Source organism: Triticum urartu, chromosome 1 (genome assembly GCF_003073215.2).
Source record: "Triticum urartu cultivar G1812 chromosome 1, Tu2.1, whole genome shotgun sequence".
In the NCBI taxonomy this organism is placed as follows: domain Eukaryota; kingdom Viridiplantae; phylum Streptophyta; class Magnoliopsida; order Poales; family Poaceae; genus Triticum; species Triticum urartu.
The window spans coordinates 179,318,856-179,344,042 of record NC_053022.1 but is presented as its reverse complement, the minus strand read 5'-3'; positions in this window follow the sequence as shown (position 1 = coordinate 179,344,042).

Below are 25,187 nucleotides of genomic sequence, written 5' to 3'. Positions count from 1 at the left end.
TTATTCGCGGTATTTGGTTACAAAATCTTTGCTGAGAACAAGATCCTTTATTTTAATCGGCTCATCCATATATGTGAACCTCGGAGGCTTCAATTTCTCTATAGAGCATCTCAACTTAAAAGCCCTCTCACCTGCCCTCTTGTTCGAAAATACTTCAACCTCATCCAAATGAGGACGATTAATTGCTGCACTCCTAGTCCTAGTTGCACGTGCACACGGTGTAACAAAATCATCATCATCAACATCATATACATCGTGTGGAGAGCTAGGTCGAGAGACACTTCCACCATCAGGTCCAGACGCCACATTTATGTTCAAACCAGAATTATCTGGAGAGATTTCAATGACACAATCCTCCATAACCACATCAGAACCCTGGGACTCAAACAGTGACGTACAGCCTTCATGAAGCCCCCAATCAAAACCTAAAAACGTGAGAAAAAACATGGAAGCACTCAGTACAAAACACAAAAACCAAAAAACATGTATAGAGAAAAAATAGAATGCAGCCCACTGTTGTATACAACAATGCAGCCCGCACTTGTATACAGCAATACAGCCCACGTATAAATAACAATGTAGCCCACTTCTCTACAGCAATGCAGCCCGCACTTGTATACAGCAATGCAGCCCACATGTAAAAGAACAATGCAGCCCACTTCTCTACAGCAATGCAGCCCGCACTTGTATACAACAATGCAGCCCACATATAAATAACAATGCAGCCCACTTGCCCATAAAGAAGCGGAACCAAGCAGTAGTCAAAAATAAAATAAAGCAAGGATAAAGAAGTTCAATAAAACAACCTTTATCTGCAAAAATTAGAAGTGATGTTAAATCAAGGCAACACTTCCTCGATGTTAGCCAGCTATAGAGCATGGCCTTTCTGATGTAGCCAATGTGCTCCACCCCAAACTTAGCAACTCGAACACCATCCCATGTCTGCAAGAATTAAAACATACAGAATCCACAATCATGCCTGCAATAAAAAGAATAAAAAACACCAGTTTCACAAAAATTAAGTGAAAAAAAACTTGAACGGTATGACATAGAAGGGCTGTAAAGAACGCACCCATTTGGCTGCAATGGGACAATGACATGTTTCAACACAAATCCATCAAGTGTGGGAGGATTTAGCGGCTCATCAGAACTCAAGCTACCTTCTTTCCATGCACGCTTGATATTTTTAACCATCCTCCTAAAAACCCTGACCGCATCAGGGCTGCCAGGTTTGTTGAGCGAGTCAAGAAATTCAAACCGCCTTTCTTTCACATTTAACGCAACTACACAATAATGACCAACACCATCCCTCGTATCTGGCGGATCAAAAGTTGCAAAAAGGACCTATTGGAAGCATGAAAAAATAAATAAAATTATTATAACAAGAAAAAACAGAACGCTAGAAAAAGAAAACAGGCAAAATACACATAAAAACGTCTCTCACCATATCCTTTTTATCAACACGCTCCTCGGCTTTTGAAGAGAACATCATTTTAACACTCCTGCCTACAGTACCACCATTCCAAATATTTGTCTGCAAATCAAAACCAAAAATCAAATAAGCAAAACAAGTCGTCGCACGAAATCAGAAAAGAAAATGAAAAAAATAAAACAAAAATTTCTGCATTCTTACACAAATATGGTACGGGACAACCATTGTCGAAGATCTCTTAAACTTATCTACCAGCAAAGAAACCCCAAGATCTACAAGCCTTGTAGTGAGCATCCCTTTATCCCAAAAGGATTGACCAACTTCGCAATGCTAATATCACCCATCTCAGTTTTAAAAGCAATCATGTCCCTGAATTTTTCATGAAAAACTCAAACATAAGATACTAAAAAAATAACAACAAATAAAACGGGTAAATACAAAAATTAGATAATACATATGAACAAAACAATTTCTAAAAAACCATACTTCTTCTTCTTGTCCTTCCGAGCCCTTGTAACAGCAGCATACAACTCATTGTATCTTTTCAGAAGAGCTGGATCAATGCTCGACGGTGTCACAACAGGGAGTTCATCATCTGCAATAAAAAAGATGAAGTTCACTTATACAAACAATGAAGTTTAAATATTAAGATAAGGGAATTCTGCTAGCTATTTTGAAAATTATAGACAGAAGATCAAAGTTTCACTTATCATTAAACATCTAATACAGATACCATAGTAATTAAACAACATGAATGAGAAAAACATCAAACTGCACCGTTAAAAAAATCTCTTGCCTTCAGTGTCAGAGTCTTCAGGCTGTTGTTCTTCAGAACTGAGCAAAATATTTTCTTGCATAGGTTGCGACGAATCCACCACGACCTCACTGGACTTTCCTTCTGCAGCAACATCAGCATTCTCTCGATTTACAACAGTCTGGTCAACATCAGCTTCCTTAGATACTTCAACTACATGAGGCTCCACTATCGATACTTCTGGAACATCATTGGACACCAGAGAGACAGGGGAAGCAACAACACTAGCAGCAGGGGCAAAATTCTCCGGTGGCTTTTCAATGCCAACATCAGAATCTTCATGCCGACTGGTGGGAACAGCATCATGGGATCCTTGAGCTACAGAAGGATCTGCACACTCAACGGCAACCGATACAGAAGCATCAACACTGACACGGCCATCAACAACACAACTGCCCTGATTCAGATCAACGTGGACTTCCATGTTTTGTTCTCCAACCTGTGGAAAGTTTAAAAAACACCCAGTAACACAAAAATAAGCATGGGGATAACTAACACAACAACACACAACACACTTATGTCAAAAGACCGCTGGCAACATACACATAACAACTACAGTCCACATATGCAAAACAACACCAACACACGTGTGTCAAACACAACTACAACTGCAACCCACATATACATAAAAAACTGGAGTTCGCTTTGACAAACGCTGTAGTTCAGTTATGTTAAATACTGAAGCTCACGTACGTAAATAAGTATGGATCACGCATGCCAAAAGGAACTGCAGTTCACTTCTGTCAAACAGTGAAGATCACACATGTAAAACTATTGCAGCTAACATACGCAAATGAAAATGCATATGGATGAACATAACAGCGTACATCAAGGTTATAACAGACAACAAAAAATTAGATTACAACCCACTAACAGAACAAGTAATACAACTATACCTTATCAGCTACAACATCCAGAGGGGACGCTGCATTACCCAAGACCTCATCCTTCCCAGAGCAATCGTAAGTCTCTTTGTGCACATCACGAGCAACGACACCAGTCTACGGGCATAGAACAAACCAAAAACGAGAAATAAGATGGTACCGAGCGAAAAAGAAAAAACTCCAACTATGCACAAGCAGTACACACTTCACAACAGAGAAGTACACAAAAAAATATGGGAACCAAACAAATGTAAGTTCAAATAAAAAGGGAAGCATGACAGAACAGACATGGCAGGAGTATTTATACCTGACGAACTCCATCGTCTCTAGTTCCATCGACACCAGAAGATTCCACTCCAGCCTATAACAAAAAAAACAAAAATAGTGAGGAGCAGTCAACATAATACACAAAAAAGAGGTCCAAAGCCACAAAAACCTAGAACATACATTATCAGCGCCAACGCCAGCGTCCTGACGGATCATTTCATCCACAATATGCCCAGCATCCTTCTCATACCGACCGCATTTTTCTTCTTGTGAATGCCTCAATTGAGCATACGAAGAACGAACATTTGTCACTGCAATCTTCAGGCTTTCAATCACACCACAATCAAAATTGTGAGCAGCAAAAATATCTTCATCTCGTGGGCCATGGCCAACAGGGAAAAAACCAGCAACTGTCCTCAACCTGTCACCAGAGGTTGGCAAATCTTCAGTCAGCTTCAAAACCTTCAAAAGAAGCTCATCAATCTCCTCATGCTTTTTGCCGCCAACAAATGTCTGTTTATAAGAGCTTGTATTATCAAACATCTGTCGAGGCATGAAACCACGAGTATGCGGCACCTCATCATCACAGGCAGGAAGCTGACTACAGATAGGCTCATAAAACCTATCATGAATGCTAGGCCCCACATCAGAGCTGCCGTGTACAACTGCAACAGGACGGTTGTACACAATATCACCTGACGCCTTCCACTACAAAAAAAAGACAACACGCAAAGAGAAGTACACATGTGAGTACTAGAAGAGTTCACATTTATAATGACTGCACATTTTTTTAAAAAAAATCTGATATTAAAAAATCAGCTGCACTAACCGGCAGCTTCCCAAATTTGTAACTTTCCAAGTAAATCTTTCCCTTCACAAGCACATCCTCATTGTACAACTTCATCAGGTCCTTGGTCATCAGGTATGATGCGCGTGGCGTCAACGTGTGCATGACTGAAAATTTGCGAAGCTTCAAGCAGTCAAGATACATAATCAGGGGGACAACGGCACAACCCTCTGCACAATTCTGCTTGCTGCCTTCTGATTGCCACCTAACCATAGCTGCCTGCAACTCATCAACAACAAGCTGACAAAAGTCCATCTGAGCCATAGCCGCATAATCCATGTTCTCTACCATCGCAGCAACTCTACCCAAACGAACTGCAGGCCCCGGGCACAGCAAATTCTGGTAAAGTATCAGGAAGAACACCTTCACAGCAAGGTCAACACTCACATAATCATCTTCCTCCGCCAACACCTTCAACTTCTCAAGAAAGTCCTTGACACCTATACTTTTTGAATGGTCAAAGCCAAGCTCATCCTTGAGGGCAGTCAACGATTCATCATGACCGCTGGAAGCAGGCATGGGTGCAGTGTGACGTCCCATAGGTAAATCAAAAATGTGATGAACTGCATCACGATTGATTCGAAGAACCCTGCCATTCGCAAAGTCCATTAACATAGTGGCAGGGTCAATCACTCCCATCAAATAGCACATAAGAATGCGCGACACATTTTTCTTTACTGTCAGATCAAAGACAACACCAAATCCAGCATCCCTAACACGGCTGCAATGCGCCTCTTTCAACAAAGAAGCAGCCTTGCAAACAGTGGGAAGCGACAAACGCACGGTCTTGTTAAATCGAGAATCATCTCCCTCACCATCATCTTCAGTTGCATTGCTCTTACTAGACTTCTTCCTTTGTGTAAAGGGAAATGCAATCCACATTAGAAGATTAGGCATAAAAAAAGAGACATAGAAAATACAGAAAGAATAACAAATGAAGGAAACAAATGCAGTGCACTTCAACAAACCTTTGGAGCAGCATCCACCTCCTCGCCAGAATCACCACCAACATCTTCGTTGACATCATCATGGGCATGCTTGGGTACACTCTTAGATGAACCACAGTCTTTGCGTCTAGAAGGATGAACACCCTTCACATAATCAGCAAGCACAAAGTCGTCGTCATCAGAATTGGGACCTTCAGTGACATGTAGTCATTTGCGCTGAGGATCATCACTTCCACCAACTTCAGCGGTTCTCTTGCCAAGATTCTTCTTCATTCCAGCAACACGTGGACTCCGCCGAGGTGTACCACCTTCCTCAGCAACAGTACTCAACCTCTTCTTCACCTTGCCAAATTTACCACCCTTGGCACCATTTGCAGTTCTCCTCTGCTTCTCCTTTTCAGCAAACTCTTTTGACTCAATTTCAAACCTCAACTTCTTCTTGCTTTGCTTCAACTCATATTAACCATCCAATCCTGTGTAACTTCCTCTGTACCATCAACAGACTGCGACTATGTTTCAGACAAGACAGGACGTCTCTGATCAAAGTTCACACCAACATTACCCTCTGCAAAATAATGGTCAATCAATTGAGTAACCTCCTCAAACCCAGGCGCCCCAGTATGGAAAACAGACACTACGTCAAAATAAAGTTTGTCTATGCTCGTTAAAAATTGCACAAAAAGAACAAATGCAGTACAGTTAGACATATAAATGTAGTGCTCAACCATAAACTCAAAATAAAAAATAATGCATTGTACAAAAAACTTGAATAAAACAACAATGCAGTTCACAAGTACATACACTGGAGTTCACATACAAAAATAAAATGCAGTGCTGCATATACTAAATTCATGGATATTCGCAACAAAAATGTCGAACTAGATAAAACAAAGCATACACAAAAATAAACAAACTAATCACATACCATAAGAAGGGGCCACACTTATAGGAGAAGATTCAATCGGCAAATTCACTTGATGTCATCCCTCGACACCATGATCCTTACCACTAGGACAAGGAGAGACAATTGGTGTATCATTATGAGCACTGCAATCACCTGCTAGATTCAAAAAAAACAAGAAAAAAGAAATTACAAAAACATCACATGACAAAATAATGCAAACGAACGCTGACAACTAATAGAGCATAACCCAATATGCAGGATGAATTAGGAAACTAGATAAACACCAAACAAAATAAACAAAGCCTAGCGAATAAGCACTCCACATACCCTGAACTCCTTCTCCCGGCATGCTCGGCAAAGACATAGCGTTTCCCTGCAACACAAAGGACGAAGTGACAGACATAAGCAACAAAATCGGCGAAAATCTCACGAAACCCTAGATCCGCATTGCTACACACAACTATCTACTTCAAAACGAGATTGTAGCGACCCGACCCGAATGGATCAAGTCTATTGCGCTCCGGTGTCATCCCTGGATCAGTAATGCTGACACCACATAGTACATCGCAGGATTTATAGCAGAGTGGCAATCACACACTTATTACATCGTTGTCTCAAAGAGAACTTATTACAATAAATATGGCTTAAGGCCATCTAGTGTCGAAAACAGCGGAATACTCGGAAGATAAATGGGTCCATCAACTCCAACGGCATCACTGAGTATAGAACCACGACCTAAAAACACCTTACTCGTCGTCTGAAAAGTTTGCAACATGAGAAGTTGCAGCCCGAAAACGGGTCAGCACATGGAATATGCTGGCAATGTAACACATAGAGAGTAATGGAATGAAACAGCTATACTATATGCATATATGGCCGGTGGAAAGCTCTATGGTTACAGTTTTGCGTAAAGCCAGTTTTTCCCTACTGCAAAGGAATAAATTTATTAACTATCATGGTGGTTGTTAAACATCGAGAATGGTTGACAGCATTCCGATCCCAATTAAGTGAACAATTAAAACCCAACAATATTAATTAGAGTAACATGTTGAGATTCACATGATATTCAAGTACTAGATACTCAAGTTGTCCATAACCGGGGACATGGCTAATCATGATTAGTTTGTACACTCTGCAGAGGTTTGCGCACTTTTCCCCACAAGACTCGATCGCCTCCGTTTGGTTTCTCGCACTACAGGGTGTTTGAGAAGACGAATGACCGAGACACAGTCTTTCAGAAGCGCTAGCACCTTACATGTGGGTAGACCGTACCACCTATAACCCCTACATCTGCTAGTCTACTCGTAAGAGTTCGCACGACTTAATCAACTATGCCAGAGCCCATAATGGCTTGTGGCTGCACACGGAAGTTACTAGCATGAATGATCTTATGATCCCTTTGAGCCTGGGTGGCGGTCCGAAATAAAACAGGCAAGTCCTGATAGACATCAGGTGCCTCAATCCACCCAGATGTGTGTTTAAGTTGCCACCTTAGATAAACCATTAAAATTAATAAACTCACATCTGTCATGGATATCACTCACCCAATCCACGTCTACTAGCATAGCATGGCATAATAAGCAAACGTAGAAGTAACTCCCAAAGGTTTCATAATAATACAGGTAATAGGTACTACCTCATCTACTTCCCATCCCACAATTTAATTAGATCCTAATCATGCAATGTGTGAGGATTGATCTAATGCAATAAAACATGGGTTGTAGAAAAGGTATGATCAAAGTGTTACTTGCCTTGCTGATGATCCGCGAGACCTAGGGTTTCGACGTAACAAGCGGCGCAATCCGGGTGATCTATCACAGACAAACAACAAGCACATAATAAGTACTCATCTAATGCACAGGTAAAACTCGAACAAGAGAACGAACCAGAAAGTTCAACTTAAGAACTCCGGTTGCAAAGAAAGAACGAACCGAACCAAGAAACGGAAACAAACGGCGGAAGAAAACAACTCGGTTCTAGCAAGTTGAATCTAGGTCAAATTTTACTGGGGCAAAAGCTTGTTTAAGTTGATTAGACGGAACGGGGTTTTGAAACGAAACTCCAGGCGCTTGAATCACCTGATTCCGATAAACGAGCGAGAAGAAAGACTAGAACGAAGATCGGATCTGAGATCACGATCGCGGAATAAATCCGACGAAAAGAAAGAAAGAACGGTTAAACGAACGGACGTTCGTTAACCAAGAATAACCGGTGATCACGTTCGTTAAGACAAACGGTCCGGCGAACGCTCGCTAAACACTAAACCAAAAAAAACGAAAAGGAAACCGATATAGGGTTTCGGAAAAGAAAACCGAAACAAAGAACCGGAAAAGAAACCGGAAAAGAAACGGAACAGTTCTTTTAAGAAAAATCGAACCGAGGCGAGGAAAAAGAGAGAGGCGCGGCGCGGCTACCTCAACGAGGCTCGGCGAGGGGCTCCGGCGGCGGCGGGGTACAAGGGCGGCGGCGGCGCTAGGGCGGCGGCGGCGACTAGGCGGCGCGGCTGCGGCTTCTGCTGCTGCTGCTTGGGGCAGCGGGCTGGTGTGGGGAGGAGAGGGGGGGTGGCTAGGTATTTATACTAGGAGGGGGGGGTTGCTTGGGGGAGGGGGCAAGAAAAAGGGGAGGGGGGCCCGGCCTAGAGTCCTACTAGGACTCGGCCTGGGGCGGCGGCTGCGCCTGGCGCGCGCGGGGAAAGAGGCCGGCTGGGCCGGCTAGGCCTTGGCCCAGGCGGGGCGCTTCCTCTTTTTTTATAAATCGGTTACGCGCGCAGAAAAACAAAAGAAAGAAAATCTAAACGAGCTCCAAAATTCCTAAAGTAAATTTTCTCCGACTCCTAAAAATGAGCCGAACAAAATGAACTTTTCTCCGGGCCTAAAGTGCAATTTTTTTGAAAACGCGCATTTTTCCCTATCCAAATAAAATGCAAATAAACACCAGAAATCCAAAATTTGATTTATTCATTAGATCTTCATTTTTCCTAACTTTGGGAAAGTCATATTATTCCCTCTCTCATTTTTTTTGATATTGGAAAAATAATTGAAGATGAAATAAATAAATCAAATGATCCTCTTTTCAAATTCGAGAAAACTCTCAAATATGAAAATAACGAAATCTCCAACTCTCTCCGAAGGTCCTTGAGTTGCGTGAAATTTCTAGGATCAACCAAAATGCAAGAAAATATGCTATGCATGATGATCTAGTGTATAACATTCCAAATTGAAAATTTGGGATGTTACAAACCTACCCCCCTTAAGATGAATCTCGCCCTCGAGATTCGGGTTGGCTAGAAAATAGGTGAGGGTGGTCCTTGAGCAAATCTTCTTCTCTTTCCCAGGTGGCTTCATCCTCTGAGTGGTGGTTCCACTGAACTTTGCAAAACTTGATAACCTTGCTGCGGGTAACTCTGCTGGCATAATCGAGAATCTTGAGTGGCTTCTCCTCATACGTTAAGTCGTCCTTCAACTGAATCGCTTCGAGTGGCACGGTATCTCTTAGCGGTACCTCCGCCATCTCGGCGTGACATTTCTTCAGCTGAGAAACATGGAATACATCATGAACTCCTGACAGTCCCTCTGGTAATTCCAACTTATAAGTGACTTCTCCCATACGTTGCAAGATCTTATACGGTCCAACAAAACGCGGTGCTAACTTTCCCTTAACTCCAAAGCGCTTAACTCCTCGAAGTGGGGATACTCGGAGATAAACTCTGTCTCCAGTTTCGTAAACTGTCTCCTTGCGTTTTGAATCTGCGTAGCACTTCTGCCTGGACTGGGCTACCTTGAGCCTATCGCGAATCAACTTAACTTTCCATTCAGACTCCTTAATCAAATCTGGTCCAAAGAATTGACGGTCTCCAACTTCGTCCCATGACAACGGTGTCCTGCACCTCCTTCCGTATAAAGCTTCGAAAGGTGCCATCTTCAAACTGGTTTGGTAACTGTTGTTATAAGAAAACTCCGCATACGGCAGGTTATCATCCCAGCTAGATCCATAATCTAGTGCACAAGCTCTCAGCATATCTTCCAAAATCTGATTGACTCTCTCGGTCTGTCCATCTGTCTGCGGATGAGAAGCTGTGCTGAACTCTAGTCTGGTTCCTAAAGTTTCATGCAACTGATTCCAAAACTTTGAGGTAAATTGGGTTCCTCTATCTGAGACGATACTCCTCGGAACTCCATGCAAACAAATGATCCTAGTCATGTATATCTTCGCCAACTTAGCACTGGTGTAAGTGGTCTTAACTGGAATAAAATGTGCTACCTTTGTCAAACGATCAACTACTACCCATATCGAGTCATAGCCTGCTTTCGTCCTGGGTAGTCCTGTGATAAAATCCATGCCTATATTATCCCACTTCCATTCGGGTATCGGCAATGGTTGTAACAATCCTGCTGGCTTCTGATGCTCTGCCTTTTCTCTCTGACATACGTCACAAACTGCTACATATGCTGCAATATCCTTCTTCATTCCGGTCCACCAGAATGTTTCCTTCAAATCCAAATACATCTTGGTATTCCCTGGGTGAATCGAATACGGTGAATCGTGTGCCTCTTGCAGAATCAACTTCCTGATCTCCGGGTCATTGGGCACATAAACACGGTCCTCAAACCATAAGGTATCGTGCTCATCCTCACGAAATCCCTTTGCTTTTCCTTTGCTCAATTTCTCTTTTATAGCTGCAATCTCCTTGTCAGATTTCTGAGCTTCTCTGATCTTATCCATCAATGTTGACTGAATCTCCAATGCTGCTACATAGCCTCCCGGAACTATTTCCAAACATAGCTCACGAAGGTTTTCTGCTAACTCCTTTGGTACTTTCCCCGTCACTAGGGTATTGACATGGCTCTTACGGCTCAATGCGTCAGCTACTACATTAGCTTTTCCGGGATGGTAATGCAATCTCATGTCATAATCCTTGATGAGCTCCAACCATCTCCTTTGTCGGAGGTTCAACTCCTTCTGAGTGAAAATGTACTTCAAACTCTTGTGATCCGTGTACACCTCACAATGATTTCCAATGAGGAAATGTCTCCACGTCTTCAATGCATGCACTACGGCTGCTAACTCCAAATCATGCGTGGCATAATTCAACTCATGAGGCTTTAGTTGTCGTGAAGCATACGAAATAACTCTTCCTTCCTGCATAAGCACTGCTCCAAGTCCTCGACTTGAAGCGTCGCAATACACCTCATAATCCTTGGTCTGATCTGGCAAAATCAATACTGGTGATGTGACCAAACGTTTCTTCAACTCCTGGAAACTAGCCTCACACTCCTCAGTCCATTTGAACTTAGTATCCTTCTTCAACAATTCAGTCATAGGCTTTTCTATCTTTGAAAAGTTCTCAATGAATCTCCGGTAGTATCCTGCGAGTCCAAGAAAACTCCGGATCTCTCCAACTGTCGTTGGTGCTTCCCATTCGGTTATGGTCTCAACCTTAGTGGGGTCAACTGCTATACCTTCTCCGGATATAACGTGTCCGAGGAATCCAACTTCCTTCAACCAAAACTCACATTTGCTGAATTTGGCGTATAACTGATGTTCCCTTAGTTTCTCCAAAACCAAACGCAAATGTTCCTTATGCTCCTCTTCATTCTTTGAATAAACTAGGATGTCATCAATGAACACTATGACGAACTTATCCAAAAACTCCATAAACACTTTGTTCATCAGGTTCATAAAATAGGCAGGTGCGTTAGTCAATCCAAATGACATAACGGTATACTCATACAATTCATATCTCGTGGTAAAAGTTGTCTTAGGTATGTCCTGCTCTCGAATCTTCAACTGATGGTACCCTGATCGCAAATTGATCTTGGAAAATACTTTAGCTCCTTGCAACCGATCAAACAGATCGTTGATCATTTGCAGTGGGTACTTGTTCTTGATGGTTACTTCATTCAATCCCCGATAATCTACAACCATCCTTAATGATCCATCCTTCTTTTCCACTAGAAGTACGGGTGATCCCCAAGGCGAAGAACTTGGGCGAATGTAACCTTTATCCAATAACTCCTTAATCTGATTCTTAATTTCTACCAAATCCTTTGCTGGCATCCGGTATGGTCGCTTTGATATTGGGCCGGTACCTGGCAATGACTCAATCAAAAACTCAATGTCTCTATCCGGTGGCATGCCTGGCAATTCCTCAGGAAATACATCAGGAAAATCCTTCACCACTGGTACTTCCTCTTGCACAACTCCTGTTAGGCAATTTACTTGTGTCCTTTTTGGCACATGCCGGGATACATACTTGATCCTTCTTCCTTCTGGTGTGGTAAGAAAAATTGACTTGCTAGCGCATTCAATGTTCCCTTCATACTTTGATAACCAATCCATGCCTAATATCACATCCAATCCTTGAGATTCCAATACTATTAGGTCTGAGGGAAAAACATAGTTACCAATCCTTAATGGTAACCGATCACACCATCGTCTAGCCATAAACTCCGCTCCTGGTGAGCTTACTAACATGGGTGACCTAAGGGCTTGGGTTGGCAGGTTATATTTATCCAGAAATCCCCTTGATATATATGAATGCGATGCACCGGTGTTAAAAAGAACGAGTGCAGTAAATGACTTAACCAAAAACTTACCGATTACTGCATCGGGCTGATCTTCAACCTCCTCCACATTAACGTGGTTCACATGTCCCCTGTTGAAAGGGTTCGGCTTCTTCCCAGAGCTTCCATTGCCATTTCCATTCTGGCCTTCAGGACATTCATTGGCATAGTGTCCGGTTTTGGAACACTTGAAACAGGTGACTTGACTTAGGTCTCTCTTGGTTGGGGTCGATGGGGTGGTCCGGTTCTGGCCGTTGCTTCCTCCATTCCCATTACCATTCTTGTGGCCATTGTGGTTGTGCGAACTACCTCCTCCATGGGTGTGCTGAAACTGAAATCCCGGTTTAGGGGCAAAACAGGGCTTCTGCTGGGCTCCAGAGTTATACTTCCCCTGTCCATACTTCCTCTTATGGTTCTTAATCTGCTGTTGCTTCCCTTCAATCATGATGGCACGATCTACCAACTTCTGGTAGTTGTTGAAACTTGCTACCATCAATTTCATGCTTAGCTCATCATTCAGTCCTTCCAGGAATTTCTCCTGCTTAGCTGCATCCGTAGCAACGTCATCTGGGGTATAACGTGCTAGCTTACTGAAATCATCAATGTACTGGCCAACTGTCCTTCCTCCTTGGCGTAAGTTGCGAAACTCACACTTCTTCATGGCCATAGCTCCTGCTGAAACATGGGTAGTGCGGAAAGCTTGCTGAAACTGATCCCATGTGACAGTGTCAACTGGGTAAGTGGCTGTGAAATTCTCCCACCATGCTGCCGCGGGTCCGTCAAGCTGATGTGCGGCAAACTTCACTTTCTCACCATCCGTGCATCCTGCAGTGGTCAACTCCCTTCCTATCTTGCGGAGCCAATCGTCTGCTACTGTCGGCTCGGTGCTACTGGAAAACACCGGCGGATTCAGCCTAAGGAAACGGGCTAAGTGGTCAACAGGTGGTGGTGGTGGTGGGTTGTTGTTGTTGTTGTTCTGCTGGTTCTGGACTAACATCTACATCAATTGATTCTGCTGTTGGATCAACTGAGTGAGCTCCGGTGGGAATCCATTGTCACGTCTCGGAGGCATCTGAGGGTTTTAGAAGAGATGAGATTTAAGAATAGAGTGAGGTCTAAAGAGAAAACACTACCCCAATGCACATGAGCAAATGCACACAAAATCACTTCATTCAATCAAACAAGGGCTTACAAACGGTCTAGCTATCGCAAAAGTGCTCGAACTAATGTTTACATGGGGGAATACTACTACTATCTGGTGGTCATCTAGAAATTTGAACCGGTGGAAGACTCCATGATATCTGCTCCAGCTTCGTCTTCAAAGTCGGGTTCACTTGGATCCGAATCGGTGTCGTCGATGATGATGTAGTTGTCCGGACATGCGACGTACTCGTCTTCCTTCCTGGATGCTAACTTCCCCTTGAGTTCTTCAATCTCCTGCTTAAGATCGTTATTGTGTCTTGCTAGAGCTACGACCTCATCCATGTAGTCCTTGTGTGTAGACTTCAGTTCTCCTTCTAGCTCGATGATCCTTGCCTTCGCATTCTTCAACTCTATCATATCATTGCACATCTGGTTCTCATGGCGTCGAATGTGCTGGTTTAAATCCTGGATGAAAGATGTAATGGATCTATCCTTCTTGGTGCTGACTAACTCCCATTGTTCATCACGGCGTCCGCAAATCTGGTAGATAGTGTCCTTGAGGTCTTCTTGATAAACTTCTCCAATGCGCCCCATGGTGATATGAGCTGCCATGCTCCTTCCCAGACTCCAGGTTGGTGCATTGAAAACACTATCTATGGGCTTCGTGATTGGCGCGAATGTCCTTCCCGGAACATGAGCTTGAATCTTCCAGCGCTCCACTTCAGGCAGAGTGGCGTTGAAGGTTCCCGTGAAGCTTGGTAATCCAATGTTCAGGTACTTGGTGACTTCCTTAAGGTGAAATCCAAATGGTGCGCCTTCATCCGGTAGAGCGTACTTAATCTTCGCGTTCGTCATCCTAAAAGAGTAGAAAAGATAAGGAGTTAGAAAATGAGAAGAGAATGGTGATCTATGGCTTTAACTTAGTGGTCGTGTCCTACAGTCAGCGTGTGCTCTGATACCATCTCTGCAGCGACCCGACCCGAATGGATCAAGTCTACTGCGCTCCGGTGTCATCCCTGGATCAGTAATGCTGACACCACACAGTACATCGAAGGATTTATAGCAGAGTGGCAATCACACACTTATTACATCATTGTCTCAAAGAGAACTTATTACAATAAATATGGCTTAAGGCCATCTAGTGTCGAAAACAGCGGAAGACTCGGAAGATAAATGGGTCCATCAACTCCAACGGCATCACTGAGTATAGAACCACGACCTAAAAACACCTTACTCGTCGTCTGAAAAGTCTGCAACATGAGAAGTTGCAGCCCGAAAATGGGTCAGCACATGGAATATGCTGGCAATGTAACACATAGAGAGTAATGGAATGAAACAGCTATACTATATGCATATATGGCTGGTGGAAAGCTCTATGGTTATAGTTTTGCGTAAAGCCAGTTTTTCCCTACTGCAAAGGAATAAATTTATTAACTATCATGGTGGTTGTTAAACATCGAGAATGGTTGACAGCATTCCGATCCCAATTAAGTGAACAATTAAAACCCAACAATATTAATTAGAGTAACATGTTGAGATTCACATGATATTCAAGTACTAGATACTCAAGTTGTCCCATAACCGGGGACACGGCTAATCATGATTAGTTTGTACACTCTGCAGAGGTTTGCGCACTTTTCCCCACAAGACTCGATCGCCTCCGTTTGGTTTCTCGCACTACAGGGTGTTTGAGAAGACGAATGACCGAGACACAGTCTTTCAGAAGCGCTAGCACCTTACATGTGGGTAGACCGTACCACCTATAACCCCTACATCTGCTAGTCTACTCGTAAGAGTTCGCACGACTTAATCAACTATGCCAGAGCCCATAATGGCTTATGGCTGCACACGGAAGTTACTAGCATGAATGATCTTATGATCCCTTTGAGCCTGGGTGGCGGTCCGAAATAACAGGCAAGTCCTGATAGACATCAGGTGCCTCAATCCACCCAGATGTGTGTTTAAGTTGCCACCTTAGATAAACCATTAAAATTAATAAACTCACATCTGTCATGGATATCACTCACCCAATCCACGTCTACTAGCATAGCATGGCATAATAAGCAAACGTAGAAGTAACTCCCAAAGGTTTCATAATAATACAGGTAATAGGTACTACCTCATCTACTTCCCATCCCACAATTAATTAGATCCTAATCATGCAATGTGTGAGGATTGATCTAATGCAATAAAACATGGGTTGTAGAAAAGGTATGATCAAAGTGTTACTTGCCTTGCTGATGATCCGCGAGACCTAGGGTTTCGACGTAACAGGCGGCGCAATCCGGGTGATCTATCACAGACAAACAACAAGCACACAATAAGTACTCATCTAATGCACAGGTAAAACTCGAACAAGAGAACGAACCAGAAAGTTCAACTTAAGAACTCCGGTTGCAAAGAAAGAACGAACCGAACCAAGAAACGGAAACAAACGGCGGAAGAAAACAACTCGGTTCTAGCAAGTTGAATCTAGGTCAAATTTTGTCGGGGCAAAAGCTTGTTTAAGTTGATTAGACGGAACGGCGGTTTCGAAACGAAACTCCAGGCGCTTGAATCACCTGATTCCGATAAACGAGCGAGAAGAAAGACTAGAACGAAGATCGGATCTGAGATCACGATCGCGGAATAAATCCGACGAAAAGAAAGAAAGAACGCGTTAAACGAACGGACGTTCGTTAACCGGGAATAACCGGTGATCACGTTCGTTAAGACGAACGGTCCGGCGAACGCTCGCTAAACAACTAAACCGAAAAAAAACGAAAAAACCGATCTAGGGTTTCGGAAAAAAAACCGAAACAACGAACAAAAAGAAACCGGAACGGTTTTTTTAAAAAAAACCGAACCGAGGGGAGGGGTGGCGCGGCGCGGGGCTACCTCGGCGAGGGGCTCCGGCGGGGGGGCTTGGCGGCGGGGCAGCGAGGCGGCGGCGGGGCGGGCGGCGGCGGGCGCGGGCGGCGGCGGCAAGGGCGGCGCGGCTGCGGCTGCTGCTGCTGCTGCTTGGGGCGGCGGGCTGGTGTGGGGAGGAGAGGGGGGTGGCTAGGTATTTATACTAGGAGGGGGGGTTTGCTTGGGGGAGGGGCAAGAAAGGAGGGGGGCGGCCTAGAGTCCTCTAGGACTCGGCCTGGGGCGGCGGCTGCGCTGGCGCGCGCGGCTGGGAGGCCGGCTGGGCCTTGGCCCAGGCGGGGCGCTGCTCTTTTTTTTTTATAAATCGGTTACGCGTGCGCAGAAAAACAAAAGAAAGAAAATCTAAACGAACTCCAAAATTCCTAAAGTAAATTTTCTCCGACTCCTAAAAATGAGCCGAACAAAATGAACTTTTCTCCGGGCCTAAAATGCAATTTTTGAAAACGCGCATTTTTCCCTATCCAAATAAAAAGCAAACAAAACTCCGGCAAAACCAAAATTTGATTTATTCATTAGATCTTCATTTTTCCTAACTTTGGGAAAGTCATATTATTCCCTCTCTCATTTTTTTGATATTGGAAAAATAATTGAAGATGAAATAAATAAATCAAATGATCCTCTTTTCAAATTTGAGAAAACTCTCAAATATGAAAATAACGAAATCTCCAACTCTCTCCGAAGGTCCTTGAGTTGCGTGAAATTTCTAGGATCAACCAAAATGCAAGAAAATATGATATGCATGATGATCTAGTGTATAACATTCCAAATTGAAAATTTGGGATGTTACAGAGATAAAAATCGACTGCCTACGAAAAATTACACAAGCAAAAAGAGCTACAACAACTACAAGAATCACAAAAACAAGGCGAGGGGACAATCAACACCGAGCCAAGCGGAACGTACCGAAGAAAAGTGTGCGGCGACAGCGGCGGGAAGGGGGAAGGGGGGGCTGCGACGGGAACATACAGGAAAGGGCTACGGGAGCGCAGCGGCAAGGGCTCACAGAGCGGCAGCGACGCTGATTGCAGGAATAAGGACCTCTTGAGGGCGGCGGTTCTCCGGGCGACGGCGGTTGCTGCGCGCGACGGCGGTTTTGCCCGAGGGAGAGATGCCTCGGGAGAAACTGCAAGAGAGGAGAGGGGATTGTTCTCGGTCTCATTCTCTGACAGCGGAGCGGTGGAATAGCCTGGAAACGATACGTAGGAGGCCCGCGTGTCGCAAAAAGGGTCACAAATAACGGGTCGGCCCAAAAACAGCCCGGACAAAATAAGCCAGTCTACATCAAAATGCACATATTACTAAAAAACAACAAAAAACATGATGCAGTTCTCTGTGAAGAATCATGAAGTTCAAGCGGTAAAACAACAAATAAAATACATACAGTTCGTAAAAAAAGTTAAAATCAAAAACAAAACACATGTTAAGAAAACACATCTGAAAAAAAGTCTACCTTCAATTAAGTGCCACCACAAAAAAAAATGCCCCCCCCCCCCCCCGCTCTCCCCTTAAACCTCCCATACAGTGAAGTAAGCACAAGCAAAAAAAAACAAATGCAGTACGCACTGCTGGAAAAATGCAGTGCATTTCTATACGGGATGTAGTACGCCATTATGCATTTCTTTTTCGGGATGAAGAAAAACGCGAACGCGGAAAAAGTAAATGCAGTGCGCAAGTACACGAACGTGCAGTATAGTATCATAAACAATGCAGTACAGTCATAATTTGCTAAGCAGTGCAGTCTCATACATTCGAAAAAAAAGATTACAAAAAAGTAAAAACACGGGAACAAAAATGAGAACTGTACATGCAGTAAGGAATGAAGTTCACATCTAGTACATAACCATGATCAATGCAGTGCACCGATGATTTACCAAAAAGCAGTGCACTCCACGACATTAAAAAGCATACAAGAAATAAAAACTTATCCCCCAAATGATCCCAGCCCCAGCCACACAAAATTTGACAATGTACATGCGTCTCTGAACTACCCGAACACAGGCCCAACAAAACCGACTAAGAAAAAACAATAAGTTCAAAAAAAAGTGGGCCCCCCACCCCCTCCCTCCCATTTCCCTACCCGTCCGTGCAAGGGACTGCAATAAGTACCGGCAAAAACAAGATGCAGTACGGTGCGGTAGAAGTATGCAGTGCATTCCGTTGCGCAATGCAGACCGCCGAAGCATATAGCAAAGACACGCAAAAAACGATGAAATACACACATGTATACAATGTTGCAGTTCTGATTTGTTAAGTCAAGGGGATGGGGAGGGGGGGTCATGACCCCCCCTCCCCACCCCCTGCTCGGCCTCGTGCTAACGCACACAGTGCGTACAAGAACAATACAAAAAAATATAGACATCTAAAAAAATTGGGGGGCCCCCCCAACCACCCCATGTACCTTAACGTACGAACAAATAAAAAAACCAACTACAAAATGCAACTATAGGCTAAAAGCAATGCGTTTTTTGTTTTGGCAAAAAAAAGCAGTTCGGTGTCATAAAGCAATGCAGCTTCGGCATGCACACACGTGCAACACTTTGCTTGAATGCCAAAAAATGCAGTTCTATTATATTGGACAAAGAAGTTCGGCATCAAATGCGATACAGTTTATCGAACACATATCATACATATAAAGCGTGACAAAAATGCCAGTTCGCATAGACCGTGGTCGTCAACAAAAAATAAAATTATACACTTATATATATATTGTATCAGTTATTGATATCAAATACACATACATATACAAAATCATCCACATGCACTGCTGCATAAACGAACAAGAAGAAACACAACGATAAAAAAAGTCTTTTTCATACATTGTCTACCTTAGTCAGCACACACAAACACAACATCAAAACCTAGCTATTGTCCACGCACAGCCTTTTGCACCCAGTAGAAAAACAGTGCCCCAAATGACTGTTATTGCGTCTGCGACTGCGTCTGCGATTGCGACAGGGAAGTGAGCCCGAGGTCCGCAATCAGTTCACGTAACTCAAGCGGCATGTCTTCATAACACAACATGTTCAAAGGATTGAACAGCAGCTGGAACATGTACTCCGCCTTCCAATCTTCAGCAGCATGCTGAAAAAAAAACAAATGCAAACAAGTGATTAAAAAAAGGTTGTCATAAAGAACAAAAAAGTAAAAAGAAAACAGAGAAGCTGTTACGTCGGATTTCAAATTTTTCTCAACTAGACGTTGGCCGTCATACAACTGTGTCATCCTCAGAACATAGATTCCGCACTCATTTGCTCCCTGCGCTGGCACGACCGGGTAAGATGGCTTCTCTGCCAATTTAACCCAGTCAGGAAGGTTCCTCGATTTATACATTTTTTCACCATAAATCGCCTTCAACAGCTGAGTCATCCTCCTCATCTGGCAAAAAAAAGAAGCACAAGATAAGAATAACACACATCACAGATCAAAAAGTTGATATTCAAACGAACCCAAAAAAAAGTTGTTCTCAAACATCTAAAACAATCCCTCTTTTAAGTGCACGTGTGAGAAAAATGCAGTTCTGTCGCGCATATGTTGAAGTTCACTACATAAACAATTGCAGTTTATAAAAAAATACAGTGGGAGAAACACAAAGAAAGCTTTACGCTTGGCAAAGAAAAAAATAACATACCACTTCAGTGCAATATGCGTGGTAGTCAGTCCTGCGCCACCTTGTCGTGACATCAGGATGGCTAGTGTACTTCCTACTGTCATGGATATCAAGGGTCTGGTGATGCTGGTTCATCATGTATAAGGAATAATGACCATCCTTGAATCACGGCATCATAATCTGTTCGCATAAAAAAATGAAATCAAAAGTTCTTTTGACACGTACCACCAGGACCACTGTTCCAAAAATAACTATAAAAAGAAATGCAACAAACCAGGAAAAATAAATGACAAAAAACAATGAATTTACCAGTTTTGCATCCAACAGGTTTGCGCCGTCGTTCACAAAAAATTTGAACTGCTTAACTGCATCTTCTAAAACAAACGAGCTATGCACAACTGGCAACACAGGATTCCCGTCATTATCTCTCGTCACAGAGGTTTCCATTTGAAGAACGTACTGCCACACAACAAAGAACAAAAAAGGACATGAAAAAAAGAATAAACAATGCAAGCAGGCATGGACATGAAAAAGCCCAGTGCAGTAGGAAAGAATGACATCAAACGTTTACCGTGATAAATAAAGGTGAAAGTAGCAAACGTTCACCGGATTGATAAGCTAAACCCAATTCAGGGTCTCGCTTCCAGTACTTGATGACAAAATCCATGATATACGAATCCATTAAAGCTCCTTTGCCAAATGTATCATAGATATAGTCGATATTGTAAGTATCGACATCACCAAAAGGACTATGCACCATAAAGAACGCGTTCCTGCAGTAAACATACACAGATGGGATCAATAAAATTAGAATTAAAATCAAAACACACAAAAAGCATGAAAGGGCACACGCATCACAGAAAAAACTTAATCGCGGTATTTGGTTACAAAATCTTTGCTGAGAACAAGATCCTTTATTTTAATCGCCTCATCCATATATCTGAACCTCGGAGGCTTCAATTTCTCTATAGAGCATCTCAACTTAAAAGCTCTCTCACCTGCCCTCTTGTTCGAAAATACTTCAACCTCATCCAAATGAGGACGATTAATTGCTGCACTCCTAGTCCTAGTTGCACGTGCACACGGTGTAACAAAATCATCATCATCAACATCATATACATCGTGTGGAGAGCTAGGTCGTGAGACACTTCCACCATCAGGTCCAGACGCCACATTTGTGTTCAAACCAGAATTATCTGGAGAGATTTCAATGACACAATCCTCCATAACCACATCAGAACCCTGGGACTCAAACAGTGACGTACAACCTTCATGAAGCCCCCAATCAAAACCTAAAAACGTGCAGAAAAAACATGGAAGCACTCAGTACAAAACACAAAAACCAAAAAACATGTATAGAGAAAAAATAGAATGCAGCCCACTGTTGTATACAGCAATGCAGCCCGCACTTGTATACAGCAATACAGCCCACGTATAAATAACAATGTAGCCCACTTCTCTACAGCAATGCAGCCCGCACTTGTATACAGCAATGCAGCCCACATGTAAAAGAACAATGCAGCCCACTTCTCTACAGCAATGCAGCCCGCACTTGTATACAACAATGCAGCCCACTTGCCCATAAAGAAGCAGAACCAAGCAGTAGTCAAAAATAAAATAAAGCAAGGATAAAGAAGTTCAATAAAACAATCTTTATCTGCAAAAAATAGAAGTGATGTTAAATCAAGGCAACACTTCTTCGATGTTAGCCAGCTATAGAGCATGGCCTTTCTGATGTAGCCAATGTGCTCCATCCCAAACTTAGCAACTCGAACACCATCCCATGTCTGCAAGAATTGAAACATATAGAATCCACAATCATGCCCGCAATAAAAAGAATAAAAAACATCAGTTTCACAAAAATTAAATGAAAAAAAACTTGAACGATATGACATAGAAGGGCTGTAAAGAACGCACCCATTTGGCTGCAATGGGACAATGACATGTTTCAACACAAATCCATCAAGTGTGGGAGGATTTAGCGGCTCATCAGAACTCAAGCTACCTTCTTTCCATGCACGCTTGATATTTTTAACCATCCTCCTAAAAACCCTGACCGCATCAAGGCTGCGAGGTTTGTTGAGCGAGTTATGAAATTCAAACCGCCTTTCTTTCACATTTAACGCAACTACACAATAATGACCAACACCATCCCTCGTATCTGGCGAATCAAAAGTTGCAAAAAGGACCTGTTGGAAGCATGAATAAATAAATAAAATTATAATAACAAGAAAAAACAGAATGCTATAAAAACAAAACAGGCAAAATACACATAAAAATGTCTCTCACCATATCCTTTTTATCAACACGCTCCTCGGCTTTTGAAGAGAACATCATTTTAACACTCCTGCCTACAGTACCACCATTCCAAATATTTGTCTGCAAATCAAAACCAAAAATCAAATAAGCAAAACAAGTCGTCGCACGAAATCAGAAAAGAAAATGAAAAAAATAAAACAAAAATTGTTGCATTCTTACACAAATATGGTACGGGACAACCATTGTCGGAGATCTCTTAAACTTATCTACCAGCAAAGAAACCCCAAGATCTACAAGCCTTGTAGTGAGCATCCCTTTATCCCAAAAGGATTGACCAACTTCGCCAATGCTAATATCACCCATCTCAGTTTTAAAAGCAATCATGTCCCTGAATTTTTCATGAAAAACTCAAACAAAAGATACTAAAAAAAATAACAACAAATAAAAACGGGTAAATACAAAAATTAGATAATACATATGAACAAGACAATTCCTAAAAAACCATACTTCTTCTTCTTGTCCTTCCGAGCCCTTGTAACAGCAGCGTACAACTCATTGTATCTTTTCAGAAGAGCTAGATCAATGCTCGACTGTGTCACAACAGGGAGTTCATCATCTGTAATAAAAAGATGAAGTTCACTTATACAAACAATGAAGTTTAAATATTAAGATAAGGGAATTCTGCTAGCTATTTTGAAAATTATAGACAAAAGATCAAAGTTTCACTTATCATTAAACATCTAATACAGATACCATAGTAATTAAACAACATGAATGAGAAAAACATCAAACTGCACCGTTAAAAAAAATCTCTTGCCTTCAGTGTCAGAGTCTTCAGGCTGCTGTTCTTCAGAACTGAGCAAAATATTTTCTTGCATAGGTTGCGACGAATCCACCACAACCTCACTGGACTTTCCTTCTGCAGCAACATCAGCATTCTCTCGATTTACAACAGTCTGGTCAACAGCAGCTTCCTTAGATACTTCAACTACATGAGGCTCCACTATCGATACTTCCGGAACATCATTGGACACCAGAGAGACAGGGGAAGCAACAACACTAGCAGCAGGGGCAACATTCTCCGGTGGCTTTTCAATGCCAACATCAGAATCTTCATGCCGACTGGTGGGAACAGCATCATGGGATCCTTGAGCTACAGAAGGATCTGCACACTCAACGGCAACCGATACAGAAGCATCAACACTGACACGGCCATCAACAGCACAACTGCCCTGATTCAGATCAACGTGGACTTCCATGTTTTGTTCTCCAACGTGTGGAAAGTTTAAAAACACCCAGTAACACAAAAATAAGCATGGGGATAACCAACACAACAACACACAACACACTTCTGTCAAAAGACCGCTGGCAACATACACATAACAACTACAGTCCACATATGCAAAACAACACCAACACACGTGTGTCAAACACAACTACAACTGCAACCCACATATACATAAAAAAACTTCAGTTCGCTTTGACAAACGCTGCAGTTCAGTTATGTTAAATACTGAAGCTCACGTACGTAAATAAGTACGGATCACGCATGCCAAAAAGAACTGCAGTTCACTTCTGTCAAATAGTGAAGATCACACATGTAAAACTATTGCAGCTAACATACGCAAATGAAAATGCATATGGATGAACATAACAGCGTACATCAAGTTTATAACAGACAACAAAAAAATAGATTACAACCCACTAACAGAACAAGTAATACAACTATACCTTATCAGCTACAACATCCAGAGGGGACGCTGCATCACCCAAGACCTCATCCTTCCCAGAGCAATCGTAAGTCTCTTTGTGCACATCACGAGCAGTGACACCAGTCTACGGGCATAGAACAAACCAAAAACGAGAAATAAGATGGTACCGACCGAAAAAGAAAAAACTCCAACTATGCACAAGCAGTACACACTTCACAACAGAGAAGTACACAAAAAAATATGGGAACCAAACAAATGTAAGTTCAAATAAAAAGGGAAGCATGGCATAACAGACATGGCAGGAGTATTTATACATGACGAACTCCATCGTCTCTAGTTCCATTGACACCAGAAGATTCCACTCCAGCCTATAACAAAAAAAACAAAAATAGTGAGGAGCAGTCAACATAATACACAAAAAGAGGTCCAAAGCCACAAAAAACCTAGAACATACATTATCAGCACCAATGCCAGCGTCCTGACGGATCATTTCATCCACAATATGCCCAGCATCCTTCTCATACCGACCACATTTTTCTTCTTGTGAATGTCTCAATTGAGCATACGAAGAACGAACATTTGTCACTGCAATCTTCAGGCTTTCAATCACACCACAATCAGTACACGAACGTGCAGTACAGTATCATAAACAATGCAGTACAGTCGTAATTTGCTAAGCAGTGCAGTCCCGTACATTCGAAAAAAAAGATTACAAAAAAGTAAAAACATGGGAACAAAAATGAGAACTGTACATGCAGTAAGGAATGAAGTTCACATCTAGTACATAACCATGATCAATGCAGTGCACCGATGATTTACCAAAAAGCAGTGCACTCCACGACATTAAAAAGCATACAAAGAATAAAAACTGATCACCCAAATGATACCAGCCCCAGCCACA